The sequence below is a fragment of the Mirounga leonina genome, unplaced genomic scaffold (assembly GCF_011800145.1).
Source record: "Mirounga leonina isolate KUSES-001 unplaced genomic scaffold, KU_Mleo_1.0 Mir_101664, whole genome shotgun sequence".
In the NCBI taxonomy this organism is placed as follows: Eukaryota; Metazoa; Chordata; class Mammalia; order Carnivora; family Phocidae; genus Mirounga; species Mirounga leonina.
In genome coordinates this window covers 11281096-11301747 of record NW_023270175.1, presented here as the reverse complement: position 1 = coordinate 11301747, position 20652 = coordinate 11281096, and the positions used below count along the sequence as shown (strand labels likewise).

At 45.3% G+C, this 20652-nt stretch overlaps 1 pseudogene; it reads right to left on the bottom strand.

Annotated features, from left to right (window-relative positions):
- Positions 1–241: 241 nt before the first annotated feature.
- LOC118010888 lies at positions 242–1204 on the bottom strand (annotated as a pseudogene).
- Positions 1205–20652: the final 19448 nt, after the last annotated feature.

Here is a 20652-nt window from a genome sequence, read left to right as displayed (position 1 = left end):
GGGAGTCTGCTTCTCCCTCTGCCTGCTGCTCCCCCTGCTTGTGTGCTCTCTCTCTCTGACAAATAAAATATCACTTGTAACAATTAGCAACAGAGGAACAACATTAAAAAATCAAAATAAAATACAGGGAACATAGGAGCTGAGGTCCCCAAGGTACCAAAGGACTGAATCAGACTTTTTCACATTAGAATTTTTAAAAAATGCCGTTGAAGGAAAAGCTGACTGGGCTCCGCACCGCAGGTTAAATATGCAACAACTTCGAACGGAAGTGATCTGGTCCTCTCATGGTTCTGAGAATGTGCGCTAACATCCAGTGCCCTAGAGACAAAATAGCAAAAGCACAGGATGCCTGGGTGGCTCAGTTAAGCATCTGCCTTCGGCTCAGGTCATGATCTCAGGGTCCTGGGATCGAGCCCCGCATCGGGCTCCCTGCTCAGCGGGAAGCCTGCTTCTCCCTTTCCCGCTCCCCCTGCTTGTGTGTGTCTCTCTCTCGCTGTGTCTCTGTCAAATAAATAAATAAAAATCTTAAAAAAAAAAAAAAAAGACTCTTCCCTGAAACTTCTATGCCGTTAACTTCTAAAACTTCATCATTACAGCTAATAGTCCTGTGCTTTGAGCCAGATTTGGTCTGGATATAAAGATCCCTGGGACCTTCTCTAGGCCATGCGGTGTGACCCTGACACAAGCCATCCCGGATGTAGAACCCTAAGGGTTTCTCAGTGCCGTATTTGTAAAGACGAGCCCTACGATGTGTTTCTGGGAGAATATCCACATCTATAATAGAAGGCACAGGTCTGAAGTCTTGGGGCATACTAATGACTATGCGTGGCTTTTTTCTATGGTTGTCAGGACGCAATAGATTGGTTAAAAACATTCTTCTTTATTAATGTGTACCAAAGGCACTGTAGTCTGCTTCTCCCTTTTTTTGTATAAAAATCCTAAGCAATGGATTGGCCATTGAAACAGCTTTGTGATAATTATCATCATTATTTATAGGTAGTAAGTCTCCATGGATGTCTGTGTAGCCTACTAAAACGCCAACATTGGGTATCTTCTGAACATGTCGCAGTAATCCATAAAACCCCAATTTTCCAGGTTTTGATCTGTCCAGTGAAAACCGACAAAATTCAGCTCCAGACTTGCTCTTCCCCTGCATGGTGCCCAGGCAGCTGCTGGCCGGCCCGAGCCGGTGGCTGTGGTTCATGCTGAGGCCCGGCCGCCCCTCGGGAGCGCAGGGAGCAGGGAGCGAGTGCGCGGCCCGCAGGCTGGGGACGCGGCACCTGCCGAGGGGCGGCCTCGGCTCGGGTCACCGCGCAGAGCCGGGCGCGGCGGGACCGAGGGTCAGACTAATGCCCGTCTTCAGTACAAGTAGGAATCCTCTGATCCAGGGGTTATCAAACTGGTCTGCCTGGGCTTATAGAGCCTGTGAACTAAATGTCTGCATCTTTAAATTGTTGAGAGAAATCGAAAGACCATTTTGGCATTTACTAAATTTAGATTTACTGGGCATTTATGTGTCAGGCACCGTTCCAGGTACTTGGGATTAGTTGGTGGATAGACACCTGTATGTTAGGCTAGTGACAGGCCACTGTGGAAGCCGGAGCAAATGTCTGGAAAAGGTGGGAAGGGAAAAAGTTCTCTAATTACCTGTGGAATGAAGGTGAAACTATAGCAAGAGAAAAGGGGGGGAATCAAGTTTGGTGGCAACCCCGGATCTAGTTTGTAGGGACCCCGTGCTGGACGTAGCAGAAGCAGCAAGGGGTAGGGGTGGCATGGACAGGGGTCCCTAACCCAGGACCCTGTTTACAGGCTCCAATGAGCATAATCCTTAAGGACCAGGGTTGGCCAGAAATTGGAAGAGTGGGCTACAGAATACCAACTAGCCAGCCTGGGAAGCTGGGACCTGCGGCTGTGTGGCTAGCTGTAAGCGTTGGCCTGCTATAGATGCTCTCCCGGGCCAAAGCGGAGGGACTTGCTCTAATTGGCAGTCACGTGATGTGATGTTTTGGAGCTTTAAAAATACCTTAGCCTCACTCTTCAGGGGAGGTTGGCACAGGGCGAAGGTGGCACTGATGCAGAGGGAGCTTCCCTACAGACCTTACATAGGTCGTATTAGAAATGAGAGGGGAGGGGCGCCTGGGGGGCTCAGTCGTTAAGCGTCTGCCTTCGGCTCAGGTCAGGATCCCAGGGTCCTGGGATCGAGCCCCGCATCGGGCTCCCTGCTCCGCGGGAAGCCTGCTTCTCCCTCTCCACCGCTTGTGCTCTCTCTGTCTCAAATGAATAAATAAAATCTTTAAACAAAAAGAAGAGGGAGACTTAGCCAAAATCATACCTACCTTGGGTTTGTAAGGACTGAAAATGTCTGTAAAAGATCAGTTGTACCAGGTGTTCTCCTATTGTACAGATTCAAGAAGGTTCTGCAGCTCTCATTCCTGCTAATATAGCAACCAGCATTTTGAGTGCTTAAGCTGCCAGGTAGCTGCTGTTAGTAGGAGTGGCGACGAGAACCAGATGGAACAGAGTGAAATATTAACCATTTACCCTTCACTGAACCTGTTCTATTCCAGAGAAGAGAATATCAAACCCCTGCCCACGCAAAACCCTGGTGGGTGTTTGGGTGTTTGGGCAGCCAGAGACGAGTATGACCTGCAAGAGTACTGTGGTCAAGGCCACGTGCACATGTGTATGTGCCTGTGTCCATCGTATGTGCGTGTCTGGGAACGGAGGGAGGGACGGTGGCAGACCCTCATCAGAGAAAACTGATTGGCCTGACCGAAATAAATGGTTTGACAGTCTTCATTGGGAGCGATTTTGCTGCTGGACCTCTCCCTGCCCCGCCGAGGGGACATTTGACAATGTCAGACCCCTTTGCTTAGACAAAGGGAAAGAAGGTGCCACTGACAGCTAGTGGATAGAGGCCAGGGATGCTGCTAAACATTCTCCAATATGGGGCGCCTGGGTGGCTCAGTCGTTTAAGCATCTGCCTTTGGCTCGGGTCATGGTCTCGGGGTCCTGGGATCGAGCCCCGCATCGGGCTCCCTGCTTGGCGGGGAGTCTGCTTCTCCCTCTGCCTCTCCCCCTGCTCATGTGCTCTCTCGCTCTCTCTCTCTCTCAAATAAATAGATAAAATCTTAAACACAAAAAAACCATCCTTCAATGCACCGGGCATTCCCCCACAGCAAATAATTGTCCGACCCCAAACATCAAGAGCAACGAGTTGGAGAAATCCTGGCTTCCTAGCACGGCAGCCAGCCAGAGTGAGCTTTTTGAGACACCGATCTGCTCAGCACACCGCTCCCCTTTCGCGCCACTTCACACTACTCATGGGGCAAGTCTTAAAACGGCCCCAAAGAAGCATGGCATGGCTCCTAGCCCCTTTTCACTCTTAAGCTGGATCCAGCCACGCTGGCCTCTTCGTCTCCCAGAGCACCAAGCTCCACCCTGCCTCAGAGCCTTCCCGCGTGCTGTTCCCTGTAAGGAATGTTCTTCCTCTTCACCTGGTGAAACTCCCATTCAACTTGCAAGGTCTCAGCCTACTTCTCACTCCACGGAGAGACCTTCCCTGACTCCCCTCCCCCCTCCCCTCCTGGGTCCTTCTGCTTAGTACCTCGGAAAAGGGCCCGTGGGTGTCCTACAAACTGTCACTGTGAAGAAAATGTGTGTGTGGTCCATTATCCGCCTCCCTCACTAGACTGGGCTCTGCAAGGATAGGGATGGGTCTGTCCTGCTCCCTGCTCATCGTCTCACCTAACCCAGCATCTGACACAAAGCAGGTGCTCCAGCAATGTAGGGACCGAGCAAGTGAATGGATGAAGGGGGGAGCAGGCAAGCAAGTGAGACAGACCAGTACGAACGGTGGGCCTTAACACGGAGACCAGGAGTGAGGGGGTGGTACTTGCTGGGGACTTGGGGAAGGCCTCAGCCAGCTCGTGTGCCGCAGCCTCCACATGCCCAGGGGGTAGGTAGCTGGAGTGTGAGGGGCTAGGGAAAGGATCTGGAGAAGGGGGCATATCGGGCCTGGCACGGTTCCCACCACTCACCCTCTTGTAGGAGCACGTCCTTCGCCACACCAGCAGGCACCTGAAGTACGGTCCCTGATGAGGCCCCTTGGGGCTGCTGACGGAGACTGGCTGGGGCAGCCAGACCGGCGCTTGGCTTGGCTCTCAGCCGGCCCTTAAATGCAACTGTTCTCTTGATCAGTTTGAATAATTTAGATTCCAGCGGAGCTGATAGTACAGATCGTTTAGAGAGGCTCCAGAAAGACAGAGATGCACATAACAAGTAGCAGGGAGGGAAATGTTAGAAAAGCAAAGATGGGCAGCGTAGGCCAGACCCAAAGTCATTTCCTTGGAGAAGCAAAGAAAACGAGAAAGTTTAAAAAAAAATTTTTTTTTTTAAGATTTTATTTATTTATTTGACAGAGAGTGAGAGAGGGAACACAAGCAGGGGGAGCAGGAGAGGGAGAAGCAGGCTTCCCGCTGAGCAGGGAGCCCGATGTGGGGCTCGATCCCAGGACCCTGGGATCACGACGCTTAACGACTGAGCCACCCAGGCGCCCCGAGAAAGTTTAAAATTTAACGCCTTCCCCCCCAAAAAAAATCTGGAGTTAGAGGCTATTTTAAAAATTCTTTTAAAATATACAGGGGTGTCTGGGTGGCTCAGTCGGTGAAACGTGTGCCTTCGGCTCAGGTCATGATCTCAGGGTCCTGGGATCGAGCCCCGCATCGGGTTCCCTGTGCTCAGCAGGGAGTCTGCTTCTCCCTCTCTCTCTCACTCTCAATCTGAAATAAATAAATAACAATCTTTAAAAAATAAATAAAATATAACATAAAGAAAGGTGCACGGATCTACTCTAAGAGTATAGCTCGATGAATTTTCACAGGATGAATCCAGTTGTGTCACCACCATCCAGGTCAGGAAACAGAACGTGATCAGCATCCCAGAAGCCCCTCCTTGGGCCCCCTTCCAGTCACTATCACCCTCGAATGTAACCGCTGTCCCAACATCTAACAGCAGAGGGTAGTCTTGCCTATTCTTGCCTTTTATATGAATGGGATAATTAAGTTTGCCCTTACTGTGTCTAATTTCTTTTGCTCATTCACCATCATACGAGATTTTGGTACTGCGTGCAGTTGTAGATGTTCATTCTCATTGCTGTATAATATATTAACCTTAAAAATAAAACTCAGTTAGGGATGCCTGGGTGGCTCAGTCTGGTAAGCGTCTGCCTTCGGCTCAGGTCATGATCCCAGGGTCCTGGGATCGAGCCCCGCATGGGGCTTCCCGCTCAGGGCGAGGCTGCTTCTCCCTCTCCCTCTGCCATTCCCCCTGCTTGTGCTCTTTCTCTCAAGTAAATAAATAAAATCTTAAAAAAAAATAAAATAAAACTTATTTTACCAGCAAAATTGAGTTTATTCAGGAATAGCAGAGAATTGCATTTCAGGACATGCAAACTAAGGCAAAAGCAGCAAACAAAGAAGAGGAAGGCTCTTCTGGAGAGGAAAGGAGAGAGTTGGAAGGGGCTGTTATAAACAAAAAGTCCTTTGGTGTAAACTGGGAATTCAAAGTGTGGTGGCTTTTCATTGGCTGAGTTGTGACAGTTGCTCATTGGCAAGGAGAAAATCATTCTTCCTCCTCCTAGGGTAGTAAGCTACCCTAGAAGTATAGCTTCTTCCTGTGGGCAACGCAAGGTACATCTCTTCCTGTCGGGGTCTGCAATTGACCTGAATGGTAGGGCATGGGAGCTCGCCTTTCTGGCCTCCTGACTCCATTTTATTTTTATTATTTTTTAAAGATTTTGTTTATTTATTTTGAGAGAGAGAGAGAGTGAGAGCGGGGGCGGGGCAGAGGGGAAAGGAGAGGGAGAGGGCGAAGGAATCCGAAGCGGACTCCACCCTGAGCGAAGAGCCTGTGGTGTGACTCAACCTGGGGCTCAGTCCCACCACGGGGAGATCATGACCTGAGCCGAAACCAAGAGTCAGACACTCAACAGGCTGAGCCACCCAGGCATCCCCCCGACTCCATTTTAGTTAAGGTTTCCTTTAATTAATTTTCACAAGTGTTCCAGAATGTGAATATAACACAATTTATTTCCCCATTTTCCTCTGGATATGCATTTGGACAGTTTCCAGCTTGGGGCCTTTATGGAGCTGCTATGAACATCTCGGTACATGTTGAACATGTGTATGCATCTCATTACAAGTGATTTAGTTTTCATTTTATATTTCTCAGGATGTATAGACCTAACAAAAATGTTTTTTATAATGAGAAGAAAGCTAATTAAAATTTCTACAAGGAACATGTGTTTATAATCAGAAAAAAATTCCTTTGTAAAGAACAGGAAAATAAACTTAAACTTTTGGGGTTAGAATGGAGCCACTCACATATGTTGCCTTTTTTTTTTTTTTTTTTTTTTTTTTAGTGGGGCCCTTAATACAAGCCTTCAAAGATGTCTTGTGGAACCCAAGGGCAGGGGACAGCCAGGCTTCGAGAAGAACCAGAACCAGGGTCTTGAAAGCCCTTAAGCCAGGCTGTTCTCCCTCTGGGGCCTTTCTTTCAGCTTCTTTCTGAATGTCCACTTCACTCTTGTCCTTCTTGACAGACCTGTTTCCCCTGTTTCTCTTAGAGCAAAGCCAGACATGGCATCCACTCTGTCCCAGAGAGAAATGGGTGGGAATCTCTGAATCGCAACAGCAAGATCATGAGAGGGTGAGCCTGATTGGCTCAGTCAAGAATCAGTCAACTATAGGGACGCCTGGGTGGCTCAGTCGGTTAAGCGGCTGCCTTCAGCCCGGGGTCATGATCCCAGAGTCCTAGGATCGAGTCCCACATCGGGCTCCTTGCTCAGCGGGGAGCCTGCTTCTCCCTCCCTCTCCCTCTGCTTGTGCTCTCTCTGTCAAATAAATAAAATCTTTAAAAAAAAAAAAGAATCAGTCAACTATAGATGAAGGCAGGGTCCTATGGAACCATGACTGCCCAGTGGGTGGCTGGTGCCTAGAGAATACAGTACGGACAGAGGGGACCTGCCCGCCCCAGCTCCGAGCTGGGAACAAGACACCTGCACACTAGGCCTGGTGTTGCCTCCAGCAATATTTTCCTTCTCTGGGCCTCTGTCCTCTTTTGGCTGCTTCTCTTCACCCAGTGCTTTCTACAGTTCTTTATGTTGGTTTTTGTTTAAGTTTGCTTTGCTGTGTGTATTTTCAGAAGTTTCCAAGAATCCTGAGATGTGGGAAAGATGACATGTCAAGTAAACAAGAGAGAATCCTGAAATAAATGAGACAAGCTTATGAGCTGTGGGATTTGAAAAAGACATACCCTTTTGACCTTAGACCAAATTCTTAGTTTGGGCCACAAGGCCAGTTGGAAGTTCAAGCTAGAATAAAATGTTACTTCTCTTTAGAAACTCAGGGATGAGTCCCATGTTCTTATCTGGAGCTGCTCATTCTGGAAGAAGCCCTCGTGGCCGCCTTGTACAGTACAGCCTGGCATCCAAGCCCTCTGAGACATGTATTTTCTTTTTAAAGATTTTATTTATTTATTTGACAGAGAGAGACACAGCGAGAGAGGGAACACAAGCAGGGGGAGTGGGAGAGGGAGAAGCGGGCTTCCCGCTGAGCAGGGAGCCCGATGCGAGGCTCCATCCCAGGACCCTGGGATCATGACCTGAGCCGAAGGCAGACGCTTAAACATCTGAGCTACCCAGGCGCCCCTGAGACATGTATTTTGATGGGTTCCAAACAGCACATGATAGAGGCAACTTGTTTGATTGCTATCAATTCATTATTGTGGTTGTGTTTGAAAGCGTTTTTTAAAAGATTTTATTTATTTGAGAGAGAGAGAGAGAGAGAGAGAGAGCTGAGCAGGGTGGGGGAGGGGCAGAGGGAATGGGAGAAGCAGACTCCCTGCTGAGCAGGGAGCCCATCCCAGGACCCTGGGATCATGACCTGAGCCAAAGGCAGCCGCTTAATGGACTGAGCCACCCAGGCGCCCCTTGTTTGAAAACATTTAAAAAATACAGTAACCATAGGGGAAATTGCGTGCGGGCCATACGGGAACTCTCTGTAATATTCTTGCAACTTTTCTGTATATCTAAAACTGTTTGAAAATAAAAACATTTATCTAAAAATAGAATGAAATAGGGGTGCCTGGCTGGCCCAGTCGGTAGAGCATGCAACTCTTGATCTCGGGGTTGCGAGTTCAAACTCCACGATGGGAGTAGAGATTACTTAAAAATAAATCTTTAAAAAAATAGAATGAAATAACCAACCAAACACCTAAGCCTAGGGGTGAAATTAATTAAGCATGCATTTTAGGGGCGCCTGACTGGCTCAGTTGGTAGAGCATGCAACTCTTGATCTCGGGGTTGTGAGTTCGAGCCCCACGTTGAATGTAGAGATTACTTAAAAAAAAGTCTTTTAAAAAAAACCAGGCATTTTAAAGTATGGTGCTCAAGGAAGCATGCTGATGGGAAAGTGAGTTCCTGGTATGTTTACAAATCACCAAAAGCTGTTGAGGTCCACTGATGATGTCTACATCATTAACACCTATCTTTTTTTTTTTTTAACACATTTTATTTATTTATTTATTTATTTATTTATTTATTTATTTAAAGATTTTATTTATTTATTTGACAGAGAGAGACCCACAGCGAGAGAGGGAACACAAGCAGTGGGAGTGGGAGAGGGAGAAGCAGGCTTCCCACTGAGCAGGGAGCCCGATGTGGGGCTCGATCCCAGGACCCTGGGATCATGACCTGAACCGAAGGCAGACTCTTGACGACTGAGCCACCCAGGCGCCCAACACCTATCTTAAGGTTGACACAGAGTGTTTCCCCATCGGTTGACAGAGAAAATGTACTATTTGTAGGCTGTCTGGTCTTAGTAGAAGCCTCTGTGTAGGTGTTTCGGTTAATTGTGTGGGAGCAGCAGAAGAATGCAGAAAGTTCATGGAGCTTTGGAGCTGGGCAGGTCTGGGTTTACATCATCTACCTTTCACTGGCCCGCTGGGTGACTTAGGGGAGTTACTTAACCTCCCTGAGGACATATGAAATGGAGGTTAATGCTGTGTTACAGACTTGCTGTGACAATTAAATGAGATGGTATGTCAAAAATACCTGGTCTGTTGTTGGGACTTAGTAAATGGTAACAATTTATCTTTAAGAGTTCTGGAGTAAATCTGTACCAATATTTTTTCTTCTTTCTCTTTTCTCTTCTCTTCTCTTCTCTTCTCTTCTCTTCTCTTCTCTTCTCTTCTCTTCTCTTCCCTTCCCTTCCCTTCCCCTCCCTTCCCCTCCCCTCCCCTTCCCTTTCCTTTCCTTCCCTTTCCCTCCCTCCCCCTCCCCTCCCCTTCCCTTTTCTTTCTTTCTTTCTTCCATCTTTTTTCTTTCTTTCCTTCCTTCCTTCCTTTGCTTCCTTCTTTATCTTTTGACTGGATTGGAGGGGGGATGGACAGTTTCTGCTTCAGCAGGCAGTTAACAGAAAGTTCACACTGGTGCAGATATTTAGGAGCAAACTGAAAACTAAAAACTGAAAGTGAATGAATAATAAATAAGCTGCTGTAAGACTCCCTAATTTATGGAAGGAGTAGAAGCCTGGAGCCCAGCGTTATTAGGAAACAGTAAAGGGTCCCAAGAAGATGAGAATGTTCATCTCCAAATAGGAAATGTCAAGAATAACATTCACTCATGTAACAAATATTTTAGTAACAAATATTCCCTCATGTGTCAAACAGCATATGCTGGCTGCTGGGGGTACAGGGGTGAACAGGCTTGGCATGGACACTGTACTGGGATCTCACCGTCTAGTCCAGTAGACACACACAGACACACACACACACCTGCAAGGTTCTTGACTTAGTATTTGTGTGCAACACATACTCATATTTTTATTTTATTCTATTTCGTTAAAAAATACATTTCATAACCCACTAATAGGTTGCATCCACAGTTTGAAAAACATTGATCTAGTCAGGGGGATAGACACACAGACTGTTAGTTATCCGACACTGTTATAAGAGCAGCGACAGGGGAGTGTTCCTAGGGGCCAAGGGGAGCAGTTCCCTTGCCTTCTGAACTCACATATATTAAATTAAAAGGTCTGGTTAAATCTGGTGCCAAAACAGCCTATGTCCCTAGTGTGAGCTGCATTTTTTATCTTTTTTTTTTCATTTTTATATTTTTTATCTTTAATCACCAAAGTGACATTCCTGTGTTTGCAATATGCATAGAACCATATATTTTGTATGGAATTTGGGGATCCCAGAATGGTAGCATTTTATTCAAATAAAAGCTTTGTGCTTTAAAAGCTTTTCACGGACATTTCGAAGCACACTAGAAACAGTACTTTTGTCCATTATCTATTGCTGGGTAACAAACTATCCCCAAAATTAGTGGCCTAAAACATTTTGTTTCCATCATCATTTTGTGGGTCAGGACCTTGTATAGGGCCTTGGCTGGATGTAAGGGGCAACAGGGCCGGAGGATCCCAGGATGGCTTCTTCACTTACGCTGAGAAGGAAAAATCTCCTCTACCTTTCAAAGTTCTTCTGGCTGGTCTAAGAAGTGTCTTGATCTGAGACAGATTGACAAGGGAAAATCAAATTTGATTATGTATGTATGGGGAATCCACATAAACATGAGCGATTCCAATGACAGGTAAAACGAGGTATATATGTCATCCTGAACTAAGGAGAAGAGGGTAGGGACCTGGGACTTCAAAGGGAAGGAAAGCAACTCACAGGAAGATAGAAAGGAGTAGATGTTTGGTAAACAAGTGTTTGCTAGGCCACACAGAAACAAGGGGACACAGAACTTGGATCAAACAGGCCTCACTAGGTGCCTCCTTGTCTACCATACTTAGTTCATGTTATACCGTAGTTATATATGGTGTTAGCTCTCTTTGGAGAGAGTTTCTTCCTGAGTCTTTTGGGCCTTGATTGTTTTCAGCTCGAAATAATGTGTGCAAAAGTGACACATTTTGGGGTGATCGTTCTGAACCCCTACACTCACACGCTGAGCACCTTGGCACTGCTTGGTCTGTTTCCCTCCACATGGCAACTCATCCTCCAGGGCCCCTCCATGAAGCGTGGGCTTCGCACAACACGGTGATCTCAGGCTAGTTGACTGCTTACGCGGCACCTGGCTTGACTGAATGTTCCGAGAAACAGGAACCGGATGCTGCTGGCAGACTCTTCGGACCTGAGCCCTGAAACTGGCAGCAGGAGCGTGTTCATGGCTGTAAAGACTGTGTAACCACACAGGGCTCCACGCTGAGTTTGATGCCCTGCTCGTTGCCGTCTTGAAATTCTTTTTTTAAATTATTCTATTTTTTTAAAGTTTATTTATTTATTTTTGGTAATCTCTAAACCCAGTGTGGGGGCTTGAACTCATCATGATCCTAAGGTCAAGAGTCCCATGCTCTTCCACACTGAGCCAAGTAGGCGCCCGCCCTATTGAAATTCTTAATAAATGCTCAGAAGGGATCCTACATTTTCAGTTTGCGCTCTGCCTAGTATATCTCTTTTGCTGTATTTTATTGGTCTAAGCAGTTACAGAATCCACTGGGATTCAAGGGAAGGGGATATAGAGCCCACCATTGGGAAGAGTGTCAAAGAACTCATGATCACCTTTAATCCGTCACAGCATGGTGTAAGAGAGGAGTGAGAGTGCGAGAATCAAGAAATCTGAGGTCTGGGGGCAGCTGGCTGGCTCAGTCAGAAAAACATGTGACTCTTGATCTCGGGGTCATGAGTTTGAGCCCCAACATTGGGTGTAGAGATTACTTAAATAAACAAAGAAAAAAAAAAAGAAATCTGAGGTCTAGTCCCAGTTTTATAGCTACCAGGGGCCTGCCCCTCACAACCACTTCAGCTCTTGGGACTTCAGTTTCCTTCCACTTGAAATGAGGAAATTGGTTCTAAAGTCATGAACCTCTAGTACCACATTTGTAACTCTCTAAATGTACATCTGATACAGTGTTCGTTAGAAAAAGTGTTTCCACGGGGTTCACCAAAGGGAGAGAGGCATGGGAACAGAAGGCAAATGAACTACTAGACGATGATTATTAGTTTAATCAGGAGGACCGTGAATCTAAATTCAAGGTCAACTGCCTCCGCCTGCCACTTGTTCATTCCAGGAACACCCGTTACAGAGTGTGAGGCAGACCCACAGTGCTGGGTGCTGGGCTGCGGTGCTGAACCACATCCACAGGCGCCCATCTCCATGGGTTCACAGTCTACAGGCGAGCATGCAGACGGTTGCAGCCCCGAATGCTGAGTGCTGTGGCGGGGAAGGCATGAAGTCCTTGCGTACCTGTCCTGAACAGGGCAGGGGCTGAGGAAGAGCAAGCTGAGCTCTATGGCTGAAGAGGAGTTAGGTCTGGGGAATGGAGTGTGGCTGGTTCATATCCTCTGCAGAAGAAAGAGACCGTGAAATAGGCCCGGTCAAGAGGAAGCTGGGAGACTTTAGGGAACTGAGAGTCACTGGGGGTGGCGCTAGTGCAGACAGGATATGTTGGGTGGTGGCCTGAGACAGTGCTGACAGGAGTAGGAATGAGGCTGAAGACACAAGCAGGGTCAGATCTCGGGGAGCCTCTAAGTCTTGAGAGGGAGTTTGGATTCTATCCTGAGGCCCAGAAAAACATTGAAAGTTTCAGAATTGGACAGTGGTCTGTCTGGTTGGGGGTTAAGGAATCATCGGGGTTACTGTGTGGACTGGTCAACTGTGGGGCACGGTTAGGCTAAGAGTGGACTGGTAAGAGGCTGTGGTTTGTAGTCTGGGTGAGAAATGATGGTGACAGCACTAAGGCAGGGGGAGTAGAGATGGAGGGAAATGGACAGATAAGAGAGATCCTGTAGAAGCAGCAAGCCTTGTGATGGAGTATAGGGGAGGAAGAAGACGACGGTGGCAAGGATGATGCCCAAGTTTCTGGTTTGGGCAACAGGGTGGATTGGATGGTGGTGTCATCTACTGAGAGGGAAACAATAGATTTTTTGGTGGAAAAGTGGAGGAGATCAAGCGTTCAGTTTGGCATATATTTCGTTTGGGACGGTGGTAAGACTTCCAGGTGAAGATACCCAATAGAGAGTTGGGTTGTGGGTATGCAAGTCAAAAGAACTGGAGGAGGCTGTGGGTTAGGAGAGGGGTTTTGATTTTGACCTAGGAGTGACAGCTTGTTTGCATAATGATGTGAAGAACACAGGAGAGGAAAAGTAGGAAGACAAGAGGGGTCAATAGGAATAGTCAATGGATCAAAGCTCCTGAAGGCTGGAAACGGATGGGTCAGCACAGGACTAGGGATTTGTCTTACAGAGGAGGAGAGCCTAGGAATTAAGAGTTCAGACTCTTGGGTTGGGGGGATGGGGGAAGTAGATGAAGGGAATTAAGAGTACACTTATCTTAAAAAATATATATATACTTTGTAAAAAAATTTGTACTATTTTTTCCTTCAAAATTGTTATTTAAATTCTAGTTACTTAGCATATAGTGTAATACTGGTTTCAGGAATAGAATTTAGTGATTCATCATTACATATAACAACCAGTGCTCATCACAAGTGCCCTCCTTAATACCCATCCCCCATTTAGCCCATCCCTCACCCATCTCCCTCTATCAACCCTCAGTTTGTTCTCTATGGTTAAGAGTCTCTTATGGTTTGCCTCCCCTCTCTCCTTCTCTTTTTTCCCCTTCCCACATGTTCATTTGTTTTGTTTCCTAAATTCCACATATGAGTGAAATCATATGGTATTCGTCTTTCTCTGATTTATTTCACTTAGCATAATACTCTCTAGCTCCATCCACATTGTTGCAAATGGCAAGATTTCATTCTTTTTTTAAAAGATTTTATTTATTTATTTGAGAGAGTGAGCATGAGCAGTAGGGGGCGGAGGGGTAAAGGGAGAGGGACAAGCAGACTCCCCAGTGAGCAGGGAGCCCAAAACAGGGCTCGATCCCAGGACCCCGAGATCATGACCTGAGCCGAAGTCAGACACTTAACCAACTGAGCCACCAGGATGAACCTCTTTTTTTGTTTCTAGAGAGGGAATAGGGAGGGGTAGAGAGTGGGAGAGAGAGAATCCTAAGCAGGCTCCATGCCCACCCAGCATGGAGCCCGACACCGGGCTCAGTCTCACAACCCTGAGATCATGACCTGAGCCAAAATCAAGACTGGTATGCTTCACCGACTGAGCCACCCAGGCAACCTAAGATTTCATTCTTTTTTTTTTTTTAAGATTTTATTTATTTATCTGAGAGAGAGAGAGCACAAGTGAAGGGAGGGGCAGAGGGAGAAGCAGACTCTCCACTAAGCAGGGAGCCCAATGCCAGGCTCGATCCCAGGACCCTGGGATCATGACCTGAGCTGAAGGCAGATGCTTAACTGACTGAGCCACCCAGGGGCCCCAAGATTTCATTCTTTTTGATGGCTGAGTAATATTCCAGTGTGTGTGTGTGTGTGTGCGCGTGTGTGTTTGTGTGTGTGTATACCACCTCTTCTTTACCCATTCATCAGTTGATGGACACTTGGGCTCTTTAAAGTACACTTATCTTGATGAGCACTGAGTAATGTATAGAGTTGTTGAATTACTATATTGTACACCTGAAACTAATATAACACCATATGTTAACTCTACTGGAATTAAAAAAAAGAGTTCAGGAGTGCCTGGCTGGCTCATCAGTAGAGCACACGACTCCTGAACTTGGGGTTGTGAGTTTGAGCCCCCCATTGGGGGGAGAGTGTACTTTAGGAAACAATAAACAAAAGAGTTCAGACTCTGGAATCTGGGTTGGAACACGTGGTTCTATCACCTAGCTGTGAGACCTTGGACAAGTCATGTACTCTCCCTGAGTCTCAGTTTCCTCAACTTTAAGGTGGGAAAATGATGAGAACCTCCTGTTTGGTCTGATAATTAAAGGAGATAATGCAGGTAATAGACTTACTATTGTGCCTGGCCCTGCATAAATGGTAGATGTTATTATTATAACAGGAGCCCAGGAGTAAAAAAAAATGGGTACACATGCAAGTCAGTTCATAAGCTTGGTTGCAGGAAGTTGAACAAATTCTTTTTAGATGTTTTATATCTTTCAGATGAAATAAAAGGTGAAGTTATCTCTGGGGGACTATCTGCTAATGTCTCTGGGCATAGAAAAGCCACTTTTTTTGCACTGACTGGGACCTAGAATAGTCACTATCAAGAGAGGGTCCACAAATCACCAGTCACTGAAATCATTTAGATTGGCTTTTATTTTTTTTTAAAGATTTTATTTATTTATTTGAGAGAGAGAATGAGAGAGAGCACATGAGAGTGGGGAGGGTCAGAGGGAGAAGCAGACTCCCCGCCGAGCAGGGAGCCCGATGCGGGACTCGATCCCGGGACTCCAGGATCATGACCTGAGCCGAAGGCAGTCGCTCAACCAACTGAGCCACCCAGGCGCCCTAGATTGGCTTTTAAATTAAAGTAAAAAAAAAAAAAAGTGGGGCACCTGGGTGGATCAGTCGGTTGAGCATCGACTCTTGGTTTCAGCTCAGGTCGTGATCTCAGGGTCATGAGCTCGAGCCCCATGTGGGGCTCTGCACTCAGCAGGGAGTCTGCTTGGGATTCCATCTCTCCCTCTTCCTCTGTCCCTCCCCTGGCTTGTGCTCTTTTGCACTCTCTCTCTCAAATAAATAAATCTTTACAAAAATTAAAGTAAAAATGGGAATAGCAGAATGATTCCCGATTTTGTAGCCTAATACTGAAACTTGTGTAGAGGGCATAGTCACAAGTATTTGTTCATCTGATTTTTTCCTGATCTAGTTTCTTTAAAAAAAAAAAAAGATTTTAGGGGCGCCTGGGTGGCTCAGTCGGTTAAGCGTCTGCCTTCGGCTCAGGTCATGATCCCAGGGTCCTGAGATCGAGCCCCACATTGGGCTCCCTGCTCCGCGGGAAGCCTGCTTCTCCCTCTCCTGCTCTCCCTGCTTGTGTTCCCTCTCTCACTGTGTCTCTCTCTGTCAAATAAATAAATAAAATCTTTAAGAAAAAAAATTAAAAAAAATTTATTTTATTTTTTAAGTAATCTCTACACCCAATGTAGGGCTCGAACTTACAACCCCAAGATCAAGAGTCACATGCTCTCCCAACTAAGCCACCTAGGCACCCCCTGATCTGGTTTCTTAATAGACTTTTTAAAGAACAGTTTGAGATTTACCAAAAAATTGAGAAGATAATACAGAGTTAAAGTTCATGGTTTATTTGGATTTTCTTAGTTTTTACCTAATATCCTTTTTCTGTTCCAGGATCCCATCTACTTTGCATATAGTTGTTATGTACCCTTAGGCTCCTCTTGGCTGTGATAGTGTCTTGGGCTTTCCTTTTTGATGACCTGGACAGTTTTGAGGAGTACTGGTCAAATATTTTGGAGGATGCTCCTCTATTGGATTATTTGATGTTTTTCTCATGTTTAGACTAAGGTTACAGGGTTTGGGGACGAAGATCACAGAGATCAAGTGCCATTCTTATCAGATCATGTTAAGGGTATATACTATCAATATGATTTATCACCCTTGATATTGACCTTGATCACCTGGCTGAAATAGGGTTGGTCAGGCTTCTCCACTGTAAAGTTACTTTCCCCCCTTCGCAACTCTTTGGAAGGAAGTCACAATGTGCAGTACACTCTTAAGGAGTGGGAAGCACACTTTAAGGAAGGAATACCCCATAAATTATTTGGAATTATTCTGCATGTGAGATTTGTCTCTTCTTTCGTATTTATTTATTTATTTATTTATGCATTCATTCATTAATTCCTTCTATCATTTCTTTATATCGGAATGCACACGGATATTTCTTTTATACTTTGTGCTATAATCCAGTACCTCCCCAGCCCTAGAATCAGCCTTTTCTCCAAGGAAACAAGGATCCTTGGTTTCTCTTATTGGAGAATGGTATTAGAAACCACAATCTGGGTGGTAGGAATCTTCCATCTGAATAAACTTTAACTTGATCACAAACCTATCACCTTGAAGTAACGTAGTTGTTTTTCCTATCAGTTAGTGTTCAGCCAGAGAAGCAGGACCAGTAGGAAATCCCTATTAAGGGATTTATTGTAAGGAACTGACTTCTGCGATGGTGAGGTCTGACTAGGCAAATTGGGAATTCACAGGGCAGGTTTTCAGAAGGGCACAGCGGACCTCACAGGTATGGGCTGTCCACAGGCTAAAGCCACTGTCCCCAGGCAGAATTTCTTTTCTTTTTTTTTTTTTAAGATTTTATTTATTTATATTTCAGAGAGAGAGAGCGCACAAGCAAGGGGAGCAGCAGGCAATGGGAGAAGCAGACTCCCCGCTGACCAAGGAGCCTGATGTGGGACTCAATCCCAGGACCCTAGGATCATGACCTGAGCCAAAGGCAGACGCTCAACTGACTGAGCCACCCAGGCATCCCAGAATTTCTTTTCTCAGGGGAGCTTCAACCCTGCTCTTAAGGCTTTTCAACTGATTGAATCGGGCCCACCCAGGTTATCTAGGATAACTTCCCTTACTTAAAGCGAACTATAGATTTAATTACATCTGCAAAATACGACCCCCCCCCCACCGACTGCAACACCTAAATTAGTGTTTGAATAAATGGGGACTGTAGCAGAGCTAAGCTGACACATCAAGAAGACCATCACACCTTGGGGCGCATCACCCCCTTATGAACTAAAGCTTTCAGACTGTTACATATTCAGATCAGAGCTTTTGTTTTGTTTTGTTTTGTTTTGTTTTGTTTTGTTTAAGTAAGCTCCATGCCCAACTTGGGGCTTGAACTCAAGACTCCAAGATTGGGAATCACATGCTCTCCCAACTGAGCCAGCCGGGTAACCCCCTAGACTGTTACATATTCAGGACGCCCATAAACTTCTTGCCTTCTTCAGCTGAACACTGAATACTTTGCTCTGGTCGTAATTACCCAGGGCCCCCAATGTGAACATCATTTATCATACTGAACTGAGCTCACAGAGGTGCTTCAGGGCCTCCGAGGCCTGGAAGATGACTTACCTCCCAGCCCAGGATCCTCGTTGCTCCAGGTCTTTTAGTTCCTCTGTCAACTTTCTTTTAAAGTTTATTTATTTATTTTAGTCATCTCTACACCCAATGCAGGGCCTGGACTCAGGACCCTGAGATCAAGGGTCAGCAGCACATGCTTCCGCTTGAGCCAGCCAGGTGCCCCCTCTCCGTCAGCTTTCTACTGATAGACTTCCTCCTCCTTTCCTTTCTTTTTTATTTTTTTATTTTTTTTATTTTTTTTTAAAGATTTTATTTATTCATTTGAGAGAGAGAATGAGAGAGAGAGCACATGAGAGGGGGGAGGGTCAGAGGGAGAAGCAGACTCCCCGCCGAGCAGGGAGCCCGATGTGGGACTCGATCCCGGGACTCCAGGATCATGACCTGAGCCAAAGGCAGTCGCTTAACCAACTGAGCCACCCAGGCGCCCCTCCTCCTTTCCTTTCTGAAGGCTGCCACTTCTCACTGTCATTAGCCTGACTCTCCCACACACTGCATGCAACAACTTTGCTGGGTGATGGGAGCTGAAAGCCAAGGGCACACAGGTTGCTCTGGGAACAAACGTCGATCCTACAGGTGTCTCTCTGTCCTTGGGGTTGAGACAAGTGTCAAATATGAAATGGATCGACCAAAAGCATTATACAAAATGAACGCTCATATTTCTGCACTCGCTACTGGGGATACAAGGATAAGTAAGAGCTGATACTTTTCTTTCCTTATTTACTCAGTAACTCTGTGTGTGTGTGTGTGTGTGTGTGTTGTGGACAAGGGAAAGCATATAAGGCTATCAGCTCATCTTTCAGCAGAAAGTTAGCAGGCCAGAAGAAGGTGGCATGATGCATTCACAGTGCTGAAAGGAAAAACCTACAACCAAGAATACTCTATCCAGCAAAGTTATCATGCAGAATTAAAGGAGAGAGAGAGTTTCTAAGACAAATAAAAGTTAATGGTGTGCCTGGATGGCTGAATTGATTGGGTGTGCGACTCTTGGTTTTGGCTCAGGTCATGATCTCAAGGTGGTAAGATCAAGCCCCATGTCAGGCTCTGCGCTCGGCATGGAGTCTGCTTGAGATTCTTTCCCCTCCCTCTCCCACCCCCTGCTCCTCACCCCTGCTCTCTCTCTCTCTTTCTAAAATAAATAAATAAATAATCTTTAAAAAAAAGTTAAAGGAGCTCATCACCACTAAGCCAGCCTTCCAAGAAATGTTAAAGGGTCTTTCAGCGGAAAAGAAAACAACGTAACTAGAAGTAAGAAAATTATGAAACAAATTTCACTGGTAAAAGCAAACATGTAAAGGTAGTATAGATCAGTCACTTATAAAGCTAGCATGAATATTAAAAGACAAAAGTAATAAAATTAATTACATCTAAAAAATTAATTCAGGGATTCACAAAATAAAAAGATGTAAAATATGACATCATATACATAAAATGTGGAGAAGGAGGAGTAAAAATGTAGTGCTTCTAGAATGTGTTTGAACTTAAGTGACCATCAACTTAATATAGACTGCCATATACTTAGGATGTTATATATGAACCTCATGGTAACCACAAACCAAAAACCTATGATAGATACACAAAAAATAAAAAGAAAGAAATCCAAGCGTAACACTGAAGAAAGTCATCAATCCACAAGGGAAGTGAGCAAGAGAAGAAAAAAAGGAACAGAGGGGCACCTGGGTGGCTCAGTTGGTTAAGCAACTGCCTTCAGCTCAGGTCATGATCCCGGGGTCCTGGGATCGAGCCCCGCATCAGGCTCCCTGCTCGGCTAGAAGCCTGCTTCTCCCTCTCCCACTCCCCCTGCTTGTGTTCCCCCTCACACTGTCTCTCTCTCTCTCTGTCAATTAAATAAATAAAATTGTAAAAAAAAGAAAAGAAAAAAGGAACAGAAAACTACAAAAGCAACCAGAAAACAATTAGCAAAATTGGCAATAAGTACATGCCCATCAATAATTACTTTAAAAGTAAATGGTCTAAATGCTCCAATCAAAAGACTAGGGTGACTGAATGGATTAAAAAAAAAACAAGACCCATCTATATGCTGCCTATAAGAAACTCACATCAGACTTAAAGACACATACAAACAAAAAGTGAATGAATGGAAAAATATACTCCATGTAAATGGAAGCAAAAAAAAAAAAAAACAAAACAGCTGAGGTAGCAATACTTACATCAAACAAAATAGACTTTAAAAGAAATAATATAATAAGAGACAAAGAAGAACATTACATTATGATAAAGGGATCAATCCAACAAGAGCATATAACAATTGTAAGTATCTATGTACCCAATAGTGGAGTGCCTAAATATATAAAGCAGATATTGACAAATATAAAGGGAGAAAGTGACAGTGATACAATAATAGTAGGGAACTTTAACACCCCACTTACTTCAGTGGATAGATCATCCAGACAGAAAATCAGTAAGGAAAAAATGGCTTTGAATGACACATTAGACCAGACGGACTTAACATATACATACAGAACATACCATCCCAAAACAGCAGAATACATGTTCTTTTCAAGTGCACATAGAGCATTCTACAGGATAGATCCCATGTTAGATCACAAAACAAGTCTCAATAAATTTTTTTTTAAGATTTTTTAAAAATTTATTTATTTGACAGACAGAGAGA